At 46.0% G+C, this 22046-nt stretch overlaps 1 protein-coding gene across 3 annotated transcripts in view; it reads left to right on the top strand.

Annotated features, from left to right (window-relative positions):
* Positions 1-7073: 7073 nt before the first annotated feature.
* The window catches only part of STON2 (stonin 2), a 164636-nt gene continuing 149663 nt past the window's right edge, over positions 7074-22046 (top strand). For 2 of the 3 annotated variants that reach the window (XM_029071751.2, XM_029071736.2), the window contains exon 1: positions 7076-7256. The gene's annotated coding sequence lies outside the window, so the exon portion shown is untranslated. Of the gene's footprint in view, positions 7257-22046 lie in introns of all 3 variants that reach the window. The other variant, XM_029071754.2, reaches the window with a different exon arrangement.

Below are 22046 nucleotides of genomic sequence, written 5' to 3'. Positions count from 1 at the left end.
TCCCAGTTCTGCCACTTTTCTGCTGTGACCTTGGACAAGTAACTCCACTTCTCTGTGCCTTATTTGTAAAATGGGGATTAAGACTGTGAGCCCCATGAGGGACTTGGACTGACTGTATCTTGTCTCTACCCCAGTGCTTAGTAAAGTGCTTGCGATAACCAAAAAAAAAAAAAAGGCATTCGGAAGAATATGTGGACAAAAATTGGGATGTGCAATAAGTATGTGAAATCTGCTAGGATGGAGGTAACTTTATAAACATCCAGCCATACCAGGTGGGTCCCAGCAGAATTATGGGAGAGCACCTAGAATGAAAGAAGAGAGAATCACTTTGGAGAAGTAGCATGGCTTAAGGGGAAGAGCATGGGCTTGGGAGTCAGAATCAATCAATTGAATTTATTGAGCACTTACTGTCTGCAGAGCATCATACTAATGAGTTGGGAGAGTACAATATAACAATATGACACTTGCCCTTCCCTCGACCAGTTTACAGTCTAGAGGGGGAGACAGATATTATAAATAAATTACAGATCTATACATAAATGCTCTGGGGTTGGGTGTGGGGGATGAATAAAGGGAGCAAATCAGGGCAACCCGGAAGGGAGTAGGAGTGTTGACCTGGGTTCTAAATCCTGCTCTGTCACTTGTCTGCTGTGTGACCTTGGGCAAGTCACTTTACTACTCTGTGCCTCAGTTCTCTCATCTGCAAAATGAGAATTTAATACCTGTTCTCCCTCCTACTTAGGATGTGAGCCCCAAGTGGGGCCTGATTATCTTGTATCTACTCCAGTGGTTAGTAGAGTGCTTGGCATATAGGAACTGCTCAACAAATTCCCCTATTATTATTCACTAGCCTTGATATTTCGATTTTCCCTTCCTCACCCTTGATTTGGATACCAAATCTGATCCCCTTGCAGATACTACAGCTCTGGAAAGAGAGAGAAACTGGGATTTATTTTGTATGCTTGATCATGATCAACAGAGGATAACTAATTTGTAATAAGGATGAGAGCAAGAGGTCCAAAAGAACACACTTCTTGCAGGAGAATTAACCGACTAGAGTATCAAGTTGCAGCATGGAGCAAAACAAGATGTCCCGATAAAAGTCAACTCCCTGGAAGACACAGTTCCTTAAAAGGTCTCCCTTTCAGGGATAAAACTCATAATCCGGAAGTTGTTTCAAATCTTCCAAACAGATCCCAAGGGTTTAATGAGTGCCTGACAAATAATATCAATAAGTGTGGTATCTGTTAGGCACTCACCATGTGTTCAGCTCTGTGGTAGATACAAGGTAATCATAACGGGCACAGTGCCTGTCCCACATGGAACTCACAGTCATTGTGAGAGAAAAACATTGTGCATAATAATAATATCAGTTGTGGTTTTTGTTAAACACTTACTATGTGCCAAGCACTGTACTAAGTACTGGAAAAGATACAAAACCATCAGGTCCCAAATGAGGCTCACAGTCCAAGTAGGACTGTGCCTATTTTTCACATGAAGGCACTGAGGCACAGAGATATGAAGTGATTTGCCCAAGCTCATACAGCAGGGAAATGTTGGAGACATGATTAGAACCCATGTCTTCTGACTCCCAGGTCTGTGCTCTTTCTGTTAGTCCATACTGTGGATGAATGCAAAATCTAAAGGTTGTCGTCTTACTGACTGCATCATTGTTCGGCAGTGGAACTTGAAAGATGCTCATATTACTACTTCCATGAGAAGTGCCAAACACTGAACTAACCCCTGCTTGGGATAGTCTGCATTTTTCTAGTAATACAATATTGTTCTGTTCCCCACCCAACTATGTCACTCCCCACGCCTATCCAAGGTTCTAGACCTCAGTGCTCTGAATACAAAGCTTTCCCTAAAATATTAAATTGCTTTAAGTTGCCTTTTTCTCTCCCTCCTTTCTTCTTATCCTCACTTTATCTCTTCTGAATCTCCTTAGTCCCAGGCCCGTGGTCTATCCACTGGGCCATGCTACCTCTCTAAGAACCCCCTAGGGAATCTCACTTCCTGGTGGTTAGGCTCCAGCAGGAATCCTGAAAACAACTGGCAGCTGTGGGCAAGGAACATAGCCACAGCGGCTTTTGAGGTAGCAGTGCTGGATGGTCAGTGTCCCTGTGGCACAGCATCAGGTTCATCCCATGGTCACTTATGCTATTAGTGGGTCCTTTCAATAAAACTTTTGCATGTATTTCTCAGCATGCTGCATCCACTTACTCATCTGTTGTCTCCCTGCTCCGACAGGAGCACAGCTGACTGGAGCATAAGAGTGGGAGTGAGGTTGCACAGACCAACAACACTAGGAAATCACTTGTGCTGCACAAGTTCTGGATCCAGAGTGTCCAGGGACCAAAACCCAGCCACTGTCCATGATGGGAGACTCCATCTATTGTGTTTCATTTCAAAGGAGGTCATTTGCCTGAAGAGAAGCAGTGTGGCCTAGTGGACAGAGAACCTGACTTCCAATCCCAGCTCTGCGACTTGTCTGTTGCGTGACCATAGGTGAGTAGCTTCACTTCTCTGAGCCTCAGTTATCCCCTCTGTAAAATGGGAATTAAGATTGTGAGCCCCATGTGAGCCATTGACTGTGTCTAGATTAGCTTTTATTTACTCCAGTGCTTAGAACAGTGCTTGGCACATAATAAGTGCATAATAAAAATAATGGTATTTGTTAAGTGTTTACTATGTGCCGAGCACTGTTTTAAGCGCTGGGGTAGATACAAGGTAATTTGGCTGTCCCACGTGGGGCTCACTGTCTTAATTCTGGTATTACAGATGAGGAGGTAAATGAGGCATAGAGAAGTTAAGTGACCTGCCCAAAGTCGCTTAACAAATACCATAATGATGATGATGATTATTCATTCATTCATTCAATTGTATTTATGGAGTGCTTACTTTGTGCAGAGCATGTACTATGTGTTTGGAAGGTACAGTTCGGCAACAGGTAGAGACAATCTCTACCCAACAACCGGCTTACGGTCTAGAAGGAGGAGACAGTCAACAAAACAAGTAGACAGGTATCAATAGCATCAAAATAGATAAATAGAATTATAGATGTATACCCATCATTACTTAAATAAATAGAATAATAAATTTGTAGAAATATAGATAAGGGCTGTGGGGCGGGGAAGGGAGTAGAGAAGAGGGAGGGAGGGAGTAGGGGCTATGGGGAGATGAGGAAGAGGAGCAGAGGAAAAGGGGGGCTCAGTCTGGGAAGGCCTCCTAGAGGAGTTGAGCTTTCAGTACGATTTTGAAGGGGGGAAGAGAGCTAGTTTGGCAGATGTGAAGATCGAGGACATTCCAGGCCATCCAGTGGGTTCGATTTCTGGCTCTGCCACTTGTCAGCTGTGTGACTGTGGACAAGTCATTTAACTTCTCTGTGCTTCAGTTACCTCATCTGTAAAATGGGGATTAACTGTGAGCCTCATGTGGGACAAACAGAGGTAGAACTTGGGTCAGGGGTCGATGGCAGGACAGGTGAGAAGGAGGCACAGTGAGGAGGTTAGTGGTGGCAGAGGAGCAGAGTGTGTGGGCTGGGCTGTAGAAGGAGAGAAGGGAGGTAAGGTAGGAGGGGGCAAGGTGATGGAGAGTTTTGAAGCCAATAGTGAGGAGTGCTTCATATGAAGGTTGATAGGCAACCACTGGAGACTTTTGAGAGGGGTGACATGGCCAGAGCATTTCTGTAGAAAGATAATCTGGGCAGCAGAGTGAAATATAGACTGAAGCGGGGAGAGACAGGAGGTTGGGAGATCAGAAAGGAGGCTGATACAGTAATCTAGTTGGGATATGATGTGTGACTGTACTAATAATAATGTTGGTACTAATGTGGCAGCAGTTTGGATGAAGAGGAAAGGGCAGATCTTGGTGATGTTGTGAAGGTGAGACCGGTGGGTTTTGGTGTTGGATTGAATTATTAGTGATGCAACAATAACCAGACACGGCGTGGCTTAGAGGAAAGAACATGGGCTTGGGAGTCAGAGGTTGTGGGTTCTAATCCCGACTCCGCCATTGATCAGCTGTGTGACTTTGGACATGTGACTTGACTTCTCTTTGCTTCAGTTACCTCATCTGAAAAAAGGGGATTAAGACTGAACCTTGTATCTACCCCACTGCTTAGAGCAGCACTTGGCACATAGTAAGTGCTTAACAAACACCATCATTACTATTATTATTCCTTGCCCACAATGAGTTTACAGTCTAGAGGAGGGGGAGACAGACATTAACTCGGGATGGGCTTGGAGCGCATCCTGCAGGGGCCGCCAGGGTTCGGTGGTGGCGGAGAGGGTGAGGGTTGCTAAGGACCAACCGCACGGGAGCAAGTGGTCTGGCTCGGCCCACTCTCCCGTGGCTCAGCGTGACTTAGTGGAAAGAGGACGGGCTTGGGAGTCAGAGGTCGTGGGTTCTAATTCCGCCTCCGCCACTGATCAGCTGTGTGATTTGGGGCATGTGACTTGACTTCTCTGTGCCTCCTTTACATCATCTGTAACATAGGGATTAAGACTATGAGCCCCACCTGATTACATTGCATCTACCCTGGCGCTTAGAACAGCACTTGGCGCAAAGTAAGCGGAGCAGCATGGCTCAGTGAGAAGAGCCCGGGCTTGGGAGTCAGAGGTGATGGGTTCGATTTCTGGCTCTGCCACTTGTCAGCTGTGTGACTGTGGGCAAGTCATTTAACTTCTCTGTGCTTCAGTTACCTCATCTGTAAAATGGGGATTAACTGTGAGCCTCACGTGGGACAAACTGATTGCCCTGTATCTACCCCAGTGCTTAGAACAGTGCTCTGAACATAGTAAGCGCTTAACAAATACCAACATTATTAGTTTCAAGTCATTTTCTAAAGGAAATTGCCTTTTTGGATCTGATTCTGCACAGGGTTAAGAACCAAACCAATAGAAGCAGCGTGGCTCAGTGGAAAGAGAGTGGGCTTGGGAGTCAGAGATCACGAGTTCTAATCCCGGCTGTGCCTCTAGTCAGCTGTGTGACCTTGGGCAAGTCACTTCACTTCTCTGTGCCTCAGTTACCTCATCTGTCAAATGGGGATTAAAAAAACTGTGAGCCCCACATGGGACAACCTGATCACCTTGTATCCCCCAGCGCTTAGAACAGTGCTTTGCACATAGTAAGCGCTTAACAAATACCACAATTTATTAGCAATTTTTTATGCTACTTGGAGGTAGTAAGGCCTAATGGAAAGAGCACAAAACTGGGTATCAGGACACACTGGTTCTGGACCCATTTCTGTCATTTGTCTGCTGTATGACCTGGGGTAAGGTACTTTACATCTGTGAACCTCAGTTTCCACCTCTGTAAAATAGACATAAAATACCTATTTTCCCTCCCTCTTAAACTGTGAGCCCCATGTGGGATGGGGACTGTGTTTGATGTGATTACTTTGTAGAGAAGCAGCGTGGCTCAGTGGAAAGAGCATGGGCTTGGGAGTCAGAGGTCATGGGTTTGAATCCTGTCTCTGCCACTTGTCAGCTGTGTGACTGTGGGCAAATCACTTAACTTCTCTGTGCCTCCGTTCCCTCATCTGTAAAATGGGGATTAAAACTGTGAACCCCATGTGGGACAACCTGATCACCCTGTATCTACCCCAGGGCTTAGTACAGTGCTCTGCACGTAGTAAGCGCTTAACAAATACCAACATTATTATCTATCCCAGCGCTTATCACAGTGCTTGGCACAAAGTACATGCTTAACAAATGCAACTGTTATTATCATTATTATAAGGCTCTAGCGTGCAATGTTTGTTATCTTGATTGTATTTATTTGCTATTGTTTTAATGAGATGTTCTTCCCCTTGATTCTATTTATTGCCATTGTTCTTGTCTGTCTGTCTCCCCCGACTAGACTGTAAGTCCGTCAAAGGGCAGGGACTGTCTCTATCTGTTACCGATTTGTCCATTCCAAGCGCTTAGTACAGTGCTCTGCACATAGTAAGCGCTCAATAAATACTATTGAATGAATGAATGAATCTGATTACTTTGTATCTATCCCAGCGCTTATCACAGTGCTTGGCACAAAGTACATGCTTAACAAATACAACTGCCCCTTGTCAGCTGTGTGACTGTGGGCAAGTCACTTCACTTCTCTGTGCCTCAGTTCCCTCATCTGTAAAATGGGGATGAAGACTATGAGCCTCACGTGGGACAGCCTGGTTACCCTGTAAGCAGCGTGGCTCAGAGGAAAGAGGCCGGGCTTGGGAGTCCCAGGTCATGGGTTCGAATCCTGACTCCGCCTACTGCCAGCTGGGTGACTTTGGGCCAGTCACTTCACTTCTCTGGGCCTCAATTACCTCATCTGTAAAATGGGGATTAAAACTGTGAGCCCCACGTGGGACAACCTGATCACCTTGTATAACCCCAGCGCTTAGAACAGTGCTCTGCACATAGTAAGCGCTTAACAAATACCAACATTACTATTATTATTATTACCTCAGCGCTTAGAACAGCGCTCAGCGCGATAAGGCCCTTAAGCCCGTCAAAGGGCAGGGACTGTCTCTATCTGTTACCGATTTGTCCATTCCAAGCGTTTAGTACAGTGCTCTGCGCATAGTAAGCGCTCAATAAATGCAGCGTGGCTCAGTGGAAAAAGCACGGGCTTTGGAGTTAGGGGTCATGAGTTCGAATCCCAGCTCTGCCGCTTGTCAGCTGTGTGACTGTGGGCAAGTCACTTCACTCAGTTACCTCATCTGTAAAATGGGGATTAAAACTGTGAGCCCCACGTGGGACAACTTGATTCCCCTGTGTCTACCCCAGCGCTTAGAACAGTGCTCTGCACATAGTAAGCGCTTAACAAATACCAACATTACTATTATTATTAAATACTATTGAATGAATGTAAAGACCGCCTCCCGCCCCCCAATGCCACCATTATTATTATTATTATTAGCTCCAGCCGGCGGGGCGGGGATGGAGGGAGGAGGGAGGAGGAGGAGGCCCGGCCCACTCCGCCCGAGGGCCCAATCACAGCTCGCCTCGGGCTTTCCCGGGGTCCAATCAGAGGCAGGGAGCGGGGGCCGAAGGAGCCGAGGCTGGGAGCTCGGGCCGCCGCAGGAGCGGGGGATTCTCCGCGCAGCCAGTGGTAGCGTTAGCGTTAGCGCTAGCGCGGGACCCCGGCTCCCCGCCGCCCCAGTCTCCGCTGCCGCCCCAGTCTCTCTCCGCTGCCGCCGGCGCTCTGCAGCTCTCCGGTCTCCGCTCCTCCGGTCGGGCCGGACTCCGCGGACCCTGCGTGCAGCTTGGGAGGTAACGCCGTCCCCGGGGTCCCGCACCCGGTGGGCCTCAGAAGTGTCCCTCCCCGCGGGGCAGGGCAGGTGGAGGGGGAAGGGGCGTCTCAAATCTCCACCCTCCTCCTTCGAAAGGCCGATGGGGGTTTTGGCGGGGGACGTGGAAGACCGGGGAAGAAATTCCCGTCTCCGTCTTGACGGAGTTCCTTGGGGAAAGGTCGCAAGAACGACTCCTCCAGGTGATAAAGGAGGCAGAAGGATCGTAGACTCCGAGCCCGTTGCTGGGGAGGGATTGTCTCCCATTTGTTGCCGAATTGTGCTTTCCAAGCGCTTAGTACAGGGCTGAGCACAAGTAAACACTCAATAAATACGATTGAATCAATGAATCAAGGGAGGAATATGGGGGGGGTGGGTGAGAGAGACACCCAAGGGAATAGGGAAAGCATCCCTGGAGCAACTGTCAAGGAAGGGCCATTCGTTCATTCAATTGTATTTATTGAGCACTTACTATGTGCAGAGCACTGTACTGAGCGCTTGAAATGTACAATTCGGCAACAGATAGAGACAATCCCTGCCCAACAACAGGCTCACGAGCAGCCTCATCCGGCCAGCGAAATGGGCTAGGCAGCCTCAGGATGGGGGCGATCCCCTTTTCTCCGTCACCCTACAGAATGAACTCTCAGGTTTCTGCTAGCCAGCGCTTTGTCCCACTTGATTCGCGGAGTGACATGTGATCGGGACATCCATCTGCCTCCCTGGGCTAACTAAATAGCTTCCCAGGAAGTTTCATTCTGAGATTCTTCGGTCTCCTTGTCTGGTGGCTTCAGATAATTTTTCCCGGAAACGTTCCTCTTTGCCCTGAGTTTTTGCACCTTTAAGAAGCCAGCCAGCCTGGGCAGTCACGAGTTGCTCAGCAACTCAAACAGGGTAATCAGTCGATCAATGGTATTTATTGAGCACTTACAATGTGTAGAGCACTGTACTAAGCGTTTGGGAGAGTATAATACAACAGGCTAGGACAGTACAACGGAATGTAGTTCTTAAGGCAAGCTACACCCTCCTTGGAGAGTTCCCCCTTGAAGTTCCCAATCAGAGGTATTTATCGAGCACTTCCTATGTGCAGAACATCTACTCAGCGCTTGGATGAGTAAAACCACTGTCCTTCCTTCTGGAAGGAGATGTGATTTTTAGTAGGGCTTTGATGGGGGAGAATGGTGGTCTGTTGGAAAGGGGAGGGAACTTCAGGCAGGAGGGAGGATGCATGAAAGGGGTCAGTGGAGCAGTGGGAGAGGAGGGAGGGTAAGTAAGGGGGGAGGTAGCCGACTGAGTGCCCTAAAGCCAATCGTGAGGAGTTTCTGCATGATGTGGAGATGGATGGGTAACCACTGGAGGCTTTTGAGGAGTGAGGAGCAGTGCTCCACGGAAGGGAGCCAACAGAATGGTAGGGGGAGAACGAGGAATCATTCCTGAGGGAGTTTAGAAAGATTGCTGGCACAGCCACTGACTAGAAGATGTTGATTCCTCTTTTATGAGGAGAGACTGCTTGAAGTCCTCTGTGAGAAAGACCAATGTCATTTTTGGGGTGTGAAAAAGGAGATCATTTGTTTAAGGAGATGAATCTCTGAGATAGAAAGAGGGAATCTCATGAATCTCTGAGGTAGAAAGAGGGAAAAAAAGGTACTAAAGCATTTACCATAACCGAGTTGAAAACCCAGATGGCAGATTTAAAAACAAATCTGTGACATGTGACCCTGTCCCCTAGTTTGGCTATTTTACCCTCTCCAACCATGTCTGATGTTTTGAAGAACGGGGTGGGTGTTGTAGTAGGTTCCAGAATGCTTTTCTTCCCTTTCTCCACAATGTGTGTATGTCTGTCAGACTTTCTATTCCATCATTAGGAAGCTGCCTTTATGCAACTTTATCTTTAGACTATAGACTATTTTATCCAGAAGGTAAAGCCTCAGTTCCCATCTCTCCTTTTTCACTCCTCAGCAAAACAAACTCCTCGTTATGTAACAATACAGTTGCCTGTAATGTTCACTTCAGTTGCTGTCCCCGATGATCTGCTTTGCTTATTTGCCACTGTTTTTCATTTCCTTTCCTTGTTCAATCCAGAAGTTGTTCCAACAAATATTTCTGCTGTTTATTTTCTTTGAAACCTAAGCCATCAACATGAAGCAGCTGGTCATCTCTTCTCCTTGCCTCTAGCCAAATAGATCCTAGAGGACCTTTTGGTGGCTTCTCTTCTGTAGAGAGAGTGTATCTGTGGAATGCAGGCAAATCCAGGGAATCAGGTAAGGGGATAGGGCAAATCTGCCAGTTTTCCTGGATGAAAGAACTGGGTGAATGGGAGTGGCACAGATAACCAATGGATGTGGCTTAGAACAGTGCTTGGCACATAGTAAGTGCGTAGCAAATAGCATTATTATTATGTGGAGACAGTGTGATGTAGTGGAAAGAGCACGAGGCTCAGACACAGGAGACAAGTTCTAGACCAAGGATAGGAGCATCTCTGGACAGGGAACTTGTCTACCAACTCTGTTACATTGTATTCTCCCAAGAGTTTATTACAGTGCTTTGCAAACAATAAGCACTCAGTAAATACCATGGATTGATACCTCCATTGGAAGGTAATGCATTAGGAAATTCCAGAGAATGCCCTGAGCCTCTAGGAGCACTGCACTCTGTGGGAACTCAGTAAATATTTGTTGGCAAGGATGATGATCAGGTGAAGTGCTTGTCTGTTAAATCAGTTAATCTTTAGTATTTATTGAGCATTTACTAGGTGCCAAGCACTGTACTCAGCACTTGGTACAGAAAACAATACAATTTGATAGACCCATTCCCTACCTGCAGGGAGCCTGGAATCTAGAGGGATGGCGTTTATTAAGTACTTACTCTATGCAGAATGCTGGATGAGTACAAGATAGACTCAGTGCCTTGCCCTTAAAGAGCAGGCACTAAAATAATGTTGAGAAGGTGAGGACTCAAGTGCACAGTTGACACAGTAGGGAGGGAAAAAGACTGGCTGAGAGGAGATATTAGTCAGAGAAGGCTTCCAGGAGGAGATCAAAGGACTGAGAGGTCATATGCTTGGACACCTCTCAGACTGGTTTCATGGTGAGAGGCCACGTTTGTGGAAGGCAGGGAAAACCTCCTTCTCTGCATCTAGGTATGTCTTTGGAGAGCTCTGAGTAGACTCTGAGCTAATGAGTTCAATAAAGGTTCAATCTAGTCAATTTTGGCATTATTCAAGAAAAGGGAAGCACAGATTTTAAACAACAAAAAAAAGACTATCATACACTCTCATTCTGCGTATTAGCTCTCATATACCAACCCTAGGAAGCCGCTGCTGCCATAGTGGAAGTGGTGAATCATCGTGAAGGAATTGCTGTGCCCAACTCCACTCCTTCCCACAAGTTGAGCCCTGCGTGGGCTGGGTTTGGTTGGTTCACAGGCCCGAGCCTGCAGGGCCACGTTGGACAATCCTGAGCTGAACACAGTTCAGGCTGGCCCCTTCTGCCTCCCCACAATCATGTCTCCATTTGGGAAGATTCTGGCCGGGGGTGGGGGAAGGGGATAGTAGCATCCGGGGCGTGTGGAAGTTCCATTTGGTCAGTCGGATTTCCCGTTTGGTTCAGGGCTCTCCAGGACTGGAGCTGGTCTTAGGTTGAGTACAGGCTAGGACTGGGGCAGGGTGAAGAAGGTTGGGGCCAGATTTCTGACCTCCACAGTTATCTACCAAGCTATCTCAAGTGATTTGTACTAATAGAGATCTTGGACATCCAAGTCCTCTTGATGCTGGGAGACTTAACCCTCCCTGAAAGTACCTTAGCAGGCAAGACTCAGCTTCTTACATGTGATTACGGGTAAAATGAGTGTAATAATAACAACTGTGTTATTTGCTAAGTGCCTACTACTGGACAAGGACTGTACTAAGTACTGGGTTAATTACAATGGAAGTCAGACACAGACCTGGCCTTACTTGAGTTTCACAGAGGGTGAAGGTAACTAATCACTATTTTTACAAATGAGGAAGCTGAGACACAGAGTAGTTAAGTGACCTGCCCTAAGTCACACAGCAGGCAAATGGTGAGGGCAGGATTAGAACTCAGGTCTCCTTACTCCCAGCCCCGTACTCTCTCCACCTGGCCCTGGTGCTTGTGAATGACTTGTTTATTCATATTTAATTTACCCATCGAGCACGGAGGAATGGCAGAAATGACTCCTGCAGATGGAACAGTCAGAGACGTTTGGGCTTGTTTGTGGTGAGAAGGAATCTGGGGGAAAACAAGAGGAAGATGGCAATTCAGGATTGAGAATTGTAGACCAAGTTACCAATGGGACATTGTTTTTAAAGTACATCAGTCAGGACTCAGATTGGGTTGAGACCTGTGAAAACATCTGGATCAAAGCGTTTAGCCTGTGGTTGAAGCCCAGCCTGCCACACCTTCAGCATAATCCCAGGCTAGCTGATCTTTTACTAATCTAAAACCATTCCCCTTCAGCTAGAGTGCTTGCTGCTGATGACTAAAAAAATCTTGATGAGGGTCAGAGCTCAGAATCAGGTGGTTTGAGGCTGGCTAGCCTATCAGCTTGCTGATTAATTACCCCCAGGGATGTCTTTGAGCTCTACTAATTAGGCTTCTATCAGGGTCTCCTCTCTTGTTCATCCTTACAGGCCATGGGAAAATAGCCCTCATGAAATATTAACCTTCGGCCTGCAGTGGCTCCCCTTATTAGAGGGAAGGAACAGGGGAGAGGGTGGAAAGTGAACCATGGGTTGATCACCCCTCAGCCTCTGAGGATGATGATGATGATACTGATATTTAAGTGCTTACTGTATATCATACCAGTGGATCCTTTTCATGGTCCTGCAACTAAGGTGATCTGAAGTGACTTAGGATAAATCTGAGTTCCTGCCCTTCTGCATGATCACTGAGGTTTCAGAATCTAGAATCTCTCCCCCATGAGTGGGAAAAGTGAGAAGAGGCCTCCCACTGACTTGCACTATGAAACCCTGAGGTCCAGAGACCTCGGGTCATTTGCCTCTGGTCTGTTTTTTGGCCAGTGTATGTCTCTGGGATCCAGAAGACCTGGATTCTCATCTCAGCTCTGTCACCAGCCTAACTGTATGACCTTGGTAAAGTCAGTTGCCCTCTATATGCCTCAGTTTTTTTCATCTGCAAAAGGAGGATAATATATTAACAGATGTCATGAGAACAAAATGAAATCATGTAAAATACAAAATACTCTACAAAATCAGGGTATTATAATATTGTCACACTCCTCCCCACCATGTTTTTAAAGACATGTATTTCCTTACCATTTCTTCCCATCCCTAACAACCCTAAGGACCAACTATCTTCCTTGTTTTTATTTGTAAATTTCATCAAGAAACTGAGAGCTGAGTAGGCTTTAATCTGGATTAGGATTTGAAACTGAAAAACACATCTGGCAGGGGTATATTTTGCAGGTAAAGGAAATGTCAAGTATTTTCCAGGACTGTGTTGAATGTCCTTGACTCAGCTCTCTCATTCACCCCACGTATCCAATCCGTCACCAATGCCTGCCAGTCTCACCTTTACAATATCGCCAAGAACTGCCCTTTCCTCTCCATCCAAATGGCTATCGTGCTGGTACAAGCTCTCATAATATCCCGACTGGATTATCATGTCAGCCTCCTCTCCGATCCCCTTTCCTCCTGTCTCTCCCCATGCCAGTCTATTCTTCATTCCGCTGCCCAGATCATCTTCCTACAGAAACGCTCTGGGCATGTCACTCCCCTCCTTAAAAACCTCCAGTGGTTGCCTATCAGCCTCCGCAAGAAACAAAAACTCCTCGCTCTTGGCTTCAAAGCTCTCCATCCCCTTGGCCCCTCCTCCCTCACCTCCCTTCTCTGTTTCTACTGCCCACCCCGTACACTCCGCTTCTCTGCCGCTCACCTCCTCACTTTCCCCCGTTCACGCCTATCCCACCGTCAACCTCTGGCCCGTCCTATCGCTGTCCTGGAATGCCCTTCTTCCTCACATCTGCCAAACTAACCCTCTCCCCCTCTTCAAAGCCCTATGGAGAGCTCACCTCCTCCAAGAGGCCTTCCCAGACTGAGCTCCCCCCCTTCTCCCTCTGGTCCCCTCCACCCTCTGCTTCTCCCCCTTCCCCTCTGCTCCTCCTCCCCTCCCCACCCCATCTTCTGCTCCTTCCCCTCCCCTCAACACTGTCCTCATTTATATAGATTATTTATTACCCTATTTATTCTGTTAATGAGATGTACAACCCCTTGATTCTATTTATTGTGATAATGTCTTGTTTTTGTTTTGTTCTGTTTTGCTTTGCTGTCTGTCTCCCCAGATTAGACTGTGACCCCATCATTGGGCAGGGATTATCTCTGTTGCCGAATTGTACATTCCAATCGCTTAGTACAGTGCTTTGCACATAGTAAGCGCTCAATAAATCCTGTTGTATGAATGAACGAGTGTGTGTGAGAAGGCTGTGGAATACAGACTCTTGACAGAGAGGCCAGTTCTCCACCAGGGTTCAGAAATGGGTATTTTCATCCGAGATTGCCTGCAGAAAATTTGTCTTTATGCCTCTCACTGTGGTCTTGCAGGAGTAATGACCCTCGTTTGTCTGCTCCACAACAAACTCCAACAACACCCTCCTCCCAAGGTTTCCTTGGAAACTCAGCCTGAAGTTTCAAAAGGCACAGAAAGCAGCACCCTGAACCCAGGAGAGAGAACTAATGAGGCAAATGAAAAGCCATCATGAGCTACTTAAAGCCCTTAGCACAGTCAGCCTGAGGTGCCGCTATTGTCACAAGCGAACATTCATCTACTGATTTTCATACCTGTGATCAGTCTTTTTTCACAGCATCTCTTTTGGGGAGATTAATAGCATTATTGCTGTTTCACAGACCAAGGAACTGAGAAGCTAAGAGCTTTTCCAGATTATTGAGCAAACTAACAGCAGAACCAGGATTGGCAGACACAATTCCTTAACTTGCAGTTCCCCGATCCATGATGGCTCTGCCATTTTGCCTACTGCCTACTACAGACCTAGGGAATACATTCTGTGGATTGGCAAATGGCCATTTCTTTTGCAATCCTTATTTAAGTGGGGAGGGAGTCAGTCTTTGCAGATGATTTGATAGAGTTTTAGAAATAAAATGCAACAGGAAGAGGTTTTTGAGTTTTGTTTTCATTTCTTCAGCTGGATGATGATTCTCTTGGGCCAGTTGCATCCCCTCCTCTAAATGGGACCATCTGGAGGCTTATGAGTTGACTTCTAACACAGAATACCAGGCTATGAGTTGATTTTTGACATATGTACATTTTATTAATAAAGAGGGGCTTTTATTGTCTCCAGAGACCAAAGTCTTCCAAATATAACCTAATTAATTTGACCAAAAGTATGACAGGCAGGCAGACAAGCAGTGTTGATCTTCTTCCCTACCCCCAACCCTATATGCATAATGACACCCAGAGGAAGAGGTTTGCTTGCTTATGGTCACTACAAAAAACCACTGCCATCGTTGAAAACAGCCCAAATATTCTGACTTCCCTGTGTTCAGCTGAAACAGTCTTGTGGTTTTCTAGGGACATCTTTTTTGCATTCCTTCCAGGTCATTTAAACTCTGTCCCCATCTCTGCTAACCGCTCACCCTCCCCACCACCAAATTTTCCAGTGTTTGGGATATTGCCTCAGGATTGATAGCCAACAGTCAGATTCATGGACACTTTCTGATTTTATTTTCCTTATCGAAAATTGATCCTATAATCCTCTCCTGCATTTATGAAACAACTCTTTTTTTTCCAGAGCTCTTTCATGGCAAATATTCTATCCTCATGATGTACCTCTGAGGCAGGGGGAGGCAGGCATTATCACTCCCATTTTACAGATGAGGAAAAGAAGGCCCAGAGAGGTTGAGCAACTTGTCTGAGGTCACAGCAACAGGCCGGTGGCAGAGGGGGAGCTAGAATTTACCAGATCCAGGCCAGAGCCCACTTCAGTAGACTCCGACCCCTTGTTGTGAACCCAGGGATCCTGGCAACTGAATCTGGTCTCTATACACTATTTTACAGTCTCTAGACTGAAAGCTCCTCATGGGCTGGGAACTGTCGAACAACGTTGTTGTATTGTCCTCCCCTAAGTGCGTAATACAATAAATCATTTATTGAGCACTTACTGTGTGCAGTGCACTATACTAAGTGCTTGGGAGAGTACATGAAGCAGCATGGCATAATGGATAAAGCACAGGCCTGGGAGTCAAAAGGTCATGGGTTCTAATCCCGGCTCCACCACTTGTCTGCTGTGTGACCTTGGGCAAGTACATTAACTTCTCTGTGCCTTGGTTCCCTCATTTGTAAAATGGGGATTAAGACTGTGAACCCTATGTGGTACAGGGACTATGTCCCACCCAATTATCTTGTATCTTCCCCAGCACTTAGAACAGTGCCTGGCACATAAAGCTTAAAGAATACCATCATTACTATTATTATTATTATAATATAAGAAGCAGCTTGACCTAGTGGATAAAGCTTGGGCCTGGGAGTCAGAAGGTTCTGGGCTCTAGTCCCAGTCTGCCACTTGTCCGCTGTGTGACCTTGAGAAAGTCAATTAACTTCTCTCTGCCTCAGTTACCTCATCTGGAAAATGGGGATTAAGACTATGAGTCCCTTGTAGGACATGGACTGGGTTTAAACCAATTAGCTTCTATCTACCCTGGCGCTTAGAAGAGTGCCTGGCACATAGTGAGTGCTTAACAAATACCAGAGTTGTTATTATTATTATTATTGTTATAATCAGAGTTGGTAGACATGTTCCTAGCTCACAAGGAGCTTACAGTGTAGTAAAGTGCTCTGCATACAGTAAATAGTCAGTAAATACACTATTCACCTTTGTGAGGTAGATATTCTCCTTCATTCAGTTTCATACTGAAGCCAAACAAACCAGAGAAATATACACAGAAGGCTCATCTCTTTATCCGATAACTAATATTCATTCAATAGTATTTATTGAGCGCTTACTATGTGCAGAGCACTGTACTAAGCGCTTGGGATGAACAAGTCGGCAACAGATAGAGACAGTCCCTGCCGTTTGACGGGCTTACAGTCTAATCGGGGGAGACGGACAGACAAGAACAATGGCAATAAACAGCGTCAAGGGGAAGAACATCTCGTAAAAACAATGACAACTAAATAGAATCAAGGCGATGTACAATTCATTAACAAAATAAATAGGGTAACGAAAATATATACAGTTGAGCGGACGAGTACAGTGCTGTGGGGATGGGAAGAGAGAGGTGGAGGAGCAGAGGGAAAAGGGGAAAATGAGGCTTTAGCTGCGGAGAGGTAAAGGGGGGATGGCAGAGGGAGTAGAGGGGGAAGAGGAGCTCAGTCTGGGAACGCCTCTTGGAGGAGGTGATTTTTAAGTAGGGTTTTGAAGAGGGAAAGAGAATCAGTTTGGCGGAGGTGAGGAGGGAGGGCGTTCCAGGACTGCGGGAGGACATGACCCAGGGGTCGACGGCGGGACAGGCGAGACCGAGGGACGGCGAGGAGGTGGGCGGCAGAGGAGCGGAGCGTGCGGGGTGGGCGGTAGAAAGAGAGAAGGGAGGAGAGGTAGGAAGGGGCAAGGTGATGGAGAGCCTTGAAGCCTAGAGTGAGGAGTTTTTGTTAGGCTACCTGCCCCCACATTGGGGAGATGTTGGACTCATTATTTGGGGGCTAGGAGGGAGGGAACCTCTTTGAATCCCCAGGTGGTTTAGTGCAGAGACCACAGGATTAGGAGGCAGGAGACCTGGGTTCTAATTCCATCTGCCACTTATCTGTCACTTAACTTCTCTGTGCTTCAGTTTCCTCATCTGTAAAATCAGGATTAAATACCTGTTCTCTTTCCCTTTTAGACTGTGAGTCCCATGATGAGCAGGAATCTTATCCGTTCTGATTATATAGTATCTACCTCAGTCAATCAATCATTTTATTTGAGTGCTTACTGTGTGCGAAACACTGTATTAAGCTCTTGAGAGAGTACAACAGAGTTGGTAGAAACGTTTGCCAGTGCACAGAGCACTGTAATGTTTAGTACTTAACAAATACCACAATTATTTTTCAGTAAACCACCACCCTGAGCAACAGCTCAGAGGCCATGTGTCACCTGGCTCTCCTGTGTAGACTCCCAGTGTGTGTGTGCTTACCTCCCAGTGTGTGTGTGCTTTAAGCCTCCTCTTCCCTCCCAACATTTTTCCCATTCTTTCTTCTTCTTCCCTCATTGCCATCTTCCCCTGCCTTTGCAATTTTTTAATCCCCACTTTACAGATGAAGTAACTGAGGCTCAGAGGAAATGAAGTGATTTTCCCCAAGGTCACACAGAAGACCAGTGGCCAAGCTGGGATTAGAACCCAGATCCTTCTGACTCCTAGGCCTGTACTCTTTCCAGTAGGCCATGCTGCTTCCCACTTTCCACCCTTCCCTGTTCTTACTTCCTTAGGGCTGATAAGGAGAAGCCCAAATTGGAAGGTGTGTTGTGGGGCTTAGAGGAAGTAATTCTATGCTGAGCTACACACTTTTGGTTTATGTGCTTTGCAGTTGTGGCTTTCCTCCTTTGCTGGTCCTGACCAACAGGAAGAAGTCCAGAAAGTAAGCAAGGGGGAAATGCTTAAATTGGCAGTGGTGTGATTATAGTGTGTGAATGTGTGTGTGCAGGTGTGTGTCTAAATCATGGATGAAATTTTCCAGCATGGGTGTCCATATGGAGGTGGGAGGTGAGAGGGCAGAGAAGACCTGATAGTAAAATTTTTAAAATGGATTTCATCTATTTCATCATCCCACAGTAACCTTTTCCAGTGACTAAACTGATTCTCTGCTTGAGCCTTCTCAGAATGGAGAGGTGTGGAATGGGATGGCACTAAATGGCAGGAGATTTTTGGTAGCTTGGAAGAAGCAATAGAGAGGAACTGAGGTCTCCTCGTGAGACCACTGGTGGGTCCAGAAAGACTTAATATTTTCAACAACCAATTGCCAAGTTCTTAATCAGGGAATATGTCTGTTTATTGTTATATTGTACTCTCCCAAATGCTCAACTCTGCACACAGTAAGCACTCAAAAGATATGATTGACTGACTGAATTGACTTCTTGTTCTTCAGCTCTGATTAGTACATCCTTTTGGCTTTTATCTGTTGACAACCTCTGCCACCATTTCACATTCCTCATTGCACCTAATTTTCTGCAGTTGTCCAATCCAAGACCTTATTCAATTAGTGGTATTTATTGAGCATTTAATTTACACAGAGCGCTTCATGAATGCATTACCATAGACACAATACATGCCCTCCAGAAGCTTACAATAATGATGATAATTATGCTTTTAATTAAGTACTTACTATCTGTCAAGCATTGTTCTAAACATTGGAGTTGATATAAAATAATCAGATTGGACACAGTCCTTGTCCCACATGAGACTCCCAGTCTTAGTAGGAGGGAGGGATTTAGTTCCTATTTTACAGATGAGGAAACTGAATCATAGAAAAGTGATGTGATTTGCCCAAGGTCACACAGCAGACAAGTGTGGAGCTGGGATTTAGAACCCCAGCTCTTCTGTTTCCCAGACCTGTGCTTTTTCTACCTGGCCATGCTGCTTTCCAATCCAGTAGGAGTTGGGAATAATTTGTGTTACGACTTGAAAGCATTGGCAGTTTGGATATATGAACAAACTCAGAAATTCCACTGGTTTCTACTTTCAAAGCTGTTCAATATTCACATTTTCACATAAGGTTTCCTGGAGGCTGGTCATTTTTGTTTCACAGTTTAAACCAGCTAAGAAAGCATGCTTTCCTTTTGGAGATGACAAGTGCTTCAAGAGTTTCATTTCCCTGTGTTTATTTTTTTGTTTTTGCATTTCATTAGAAAAGGGAAGGGGGGGGCTCTGCCACTGTAAACGGAAGTGGACAGTTATCAGAGCAGGGTCAGTAGAAGCCACGGCTGGCTTCCTTCCTTTTTGTTATGCTTCTTCAGAATGATTTTTTTGTTTTGAGGGCCCGGTGAGATCTGGAGAGAGAGAGGTTGATTTATGAGGAATTTTCCTAACCTGAGTTTGGCTTTCTGTCCTGGTTCATAATTAGGGTGTGTCTATCAATCAGTCAATGGTGTTTATTTAGTGCTTACCAAACGTAGAGCACTGTTCTAAGCACTTGGAAGAGTACACTACAGCAGACTTAGTAAACACATTCCCTGCCCATAACAAGTGTATGGTCTAGAGAGAGAGAGAGAGAGAGAGAGACAGGCATTAATATGAATAATTTATAATTTCAAGATATAGACATAAATGCTGTGGAGTTGGGGTTGGGACAAATATTAAATGTCCAAAGGTCACAGAACCAAATGCATAGACAACCCAGAAGGGAGAGTGAGCTAGGGAAAAGAGGACTGAATTAGGGAAGGCCTCTTGGAGGAGATGTGACCTTAAAAATACTTTGAAGGTGGAGAGAGTAGTAATCTGGCATATATGGAGGGGAAAGAAGTTCCAGGCCAGGGGGAGGACATGGGAAAGGCTGAACTCATATTTTGTAGAAGATTTTCTTCTGTTGGGAGAATAAATACATTTATCGTCTTCACATATAAGCAGCCTAATCTGCAGACCACTGAGTTTTCCCTCATTTAATTTTAGTCCAATATAAGCAAAAGCAGAAATCCTACACCAAGACTTCTCAGCTCCCAATGTCTCCATTTAATCAGTCAATCAAGCTTATTTATTAAGCTCTTACTGTGTGCAGAGTACTTGGGAGAGAACAGTAGAGTAAGTAGGCATGATTCCTTGCCCAAGCCTGCTATTCATGAGCATACCCGCATCTCACTGAACCTTACTGCAAAAAGATTGAGCTGGAACTCATCTCTTTTTTCACTGCCACAACTGGGATTTGAACTCAGGACTTCTGGGGACTGACAACAAAGAAGCCATTTATAGCCTGCCTCTGAAGGGCTGTGATCTCCTGGCAGAGACCTAAAGAACAGCTACAGAAACTCACTTGGCAAGTATGAATGGGTTGAAAACATCCTACACTTCAACCCATCAATCCCAGCACAAAGCCTTACGCACTCCCTGGAGCCTTGAATATATCCCAGGCAACGAGGTTTCCATCCCCACCCCCTCTGGCCTTTCTCTGGGTCTCACTGGTATTGCTCAGTCAGACCATGTTCAGAACATGAGGCAGATGGGTTTCCTGCCCAGAGGCCTGTAGCTTTTTGTGGGCTACCCCTGACTGCTCCTCCATTGTCCAAGCCGCTGCTGGTCTGACAGCTTTATACCGGCTGTGGAGGCACTGGACCATGGGGAGAGAGAGAGAGGCAGTTTTCTCTCATTTTAAGCTTAGTTTGGGCTGCCATCCATCAATCAGTAGTATTGAGTGTTTCCTCTGGGAAGAGCGGTGGACTAAACCCTTGGGAGGGTACAAGAGAGTTAGTAGATGTGATCTCTGCTCTTGAGGAGTTTATAGTCCAATGGGGGAGACAGACATTAAAAAAAGTTAAAGGTAGGAGAAGCAACTGAGCATAGGATATGTACATCAGTTGTATCTGTTGAGTGCTTACTGTGTGTAGAGCACTATACTAAGCGTTTGGGAGAGTACAATATAATAATAGACACATTCCCTGCCCACAATGAGTGAGTGTTGTGGAGTGAGTCCCTAAGTGACAGGGGATGAGTACTCAACTGTTGAGATGGGAGAAGCGAGAGATTAGTCAGGAAAGGCTTACCGAAGGAGAAACGATTTTAGTCGGGGTTGGAAAGCAAGCAAGGGGGGGTCCAGACAGTTTCTCTGCCATCATTTGTTTCCTCTCTCTGCTCTGGTTATCCAGAAGCAGTGGGTAGGACTGCTCTGTGCCCTGACTGCAACCTGAGAGATGAGGATTTTGGCGAACACTATTTTCCTTTGGTGACTTCGCCAACAGCAACCCACCAAGTCATCATTACAGGGCAAGGCGAGATCCCCACCCTCAGAGGTCTCATACGTCTAGAAAACGTATTTTGTTTCTCATTCATGGACTCTTAATCTGAACTGGTGGGCTCTCATCACCCCCTCAATCAGCTTTGTTCTCTTGATGGACCTCTGACTTCCAAGCCTGGGCTCTTTCCACTAAGCCATGCTTCAGCAGCATGGCCAACTGGAGAGAACACAGAACTGGAAGTCAGAAGGACCTGGGTTCTAATCCCAGCTCAGCCACTGGTCTTCTCTGTGACCTTGGTCAAAATCACTTCACTTCTTCTGAGCCTCAGTTATGACATCTGTAAAATGGGGATTAAGATTGTGAACCCCATGTGGGATAGGGACTGTGTCCAACTTGATTAGCTTTTATCTGTCCCAGCACTTAGTACAGTGCTGGTGCATAGTAAGCACTTAACAAATACCATTTTAAAAAAAGAAGGTGGAGGGAGAGAGAAGGATGGAATCACTGATGCACTAAAATCCAAGAAAGAAATAGCCCTTAAATGATGCACTTCATGTTTCCCAAGGAACTTTCAGGGACCTGATAAGTGATCCTCTCTGAGTTTGGAAATTCTTTCAGCAGAATGGAAATACTAATAGTCTAAGTGCTTTCTATTTGTCAAGCACTGTACTAATTGCTGCTGCATATACAAGATATTCAGGTCCCACATTAGATTCACAGTCTTAGTAGGAGGAAACTGAGGCACAGAAGTTAGTGACTTGACCAAGGTTATACAGCAGACAAGTGATGGAGCTGGGATTAGAATCCAGGGCCTCTGACTCCCAGGCAAGTACTCTTTTCAGTAGGCCACAGCTGCTTCCTATCTGAGGGG

The sequence above is a fragment of the Ornithorhynchus anatinus genome, chromosome 1 (assembly GCF_004115215.2).
Source record: "Ornithorhynchus anatinus isolate Pmale09 chromosome 1, mOrnAna1.pri.v4, whole genome shotgun sequence".
Taxonomy (NCBI): domain Eukaryota; kingdom Metazoa; phylum Chordata; class Mammalia; order Monotremata; family Ornithorhynchidae; genus Ornithorhynchus; species Ornithorhynchus anatinus.
This window is presented reverse-complemented; position numbering and strand designations above follow the sequence as displayed.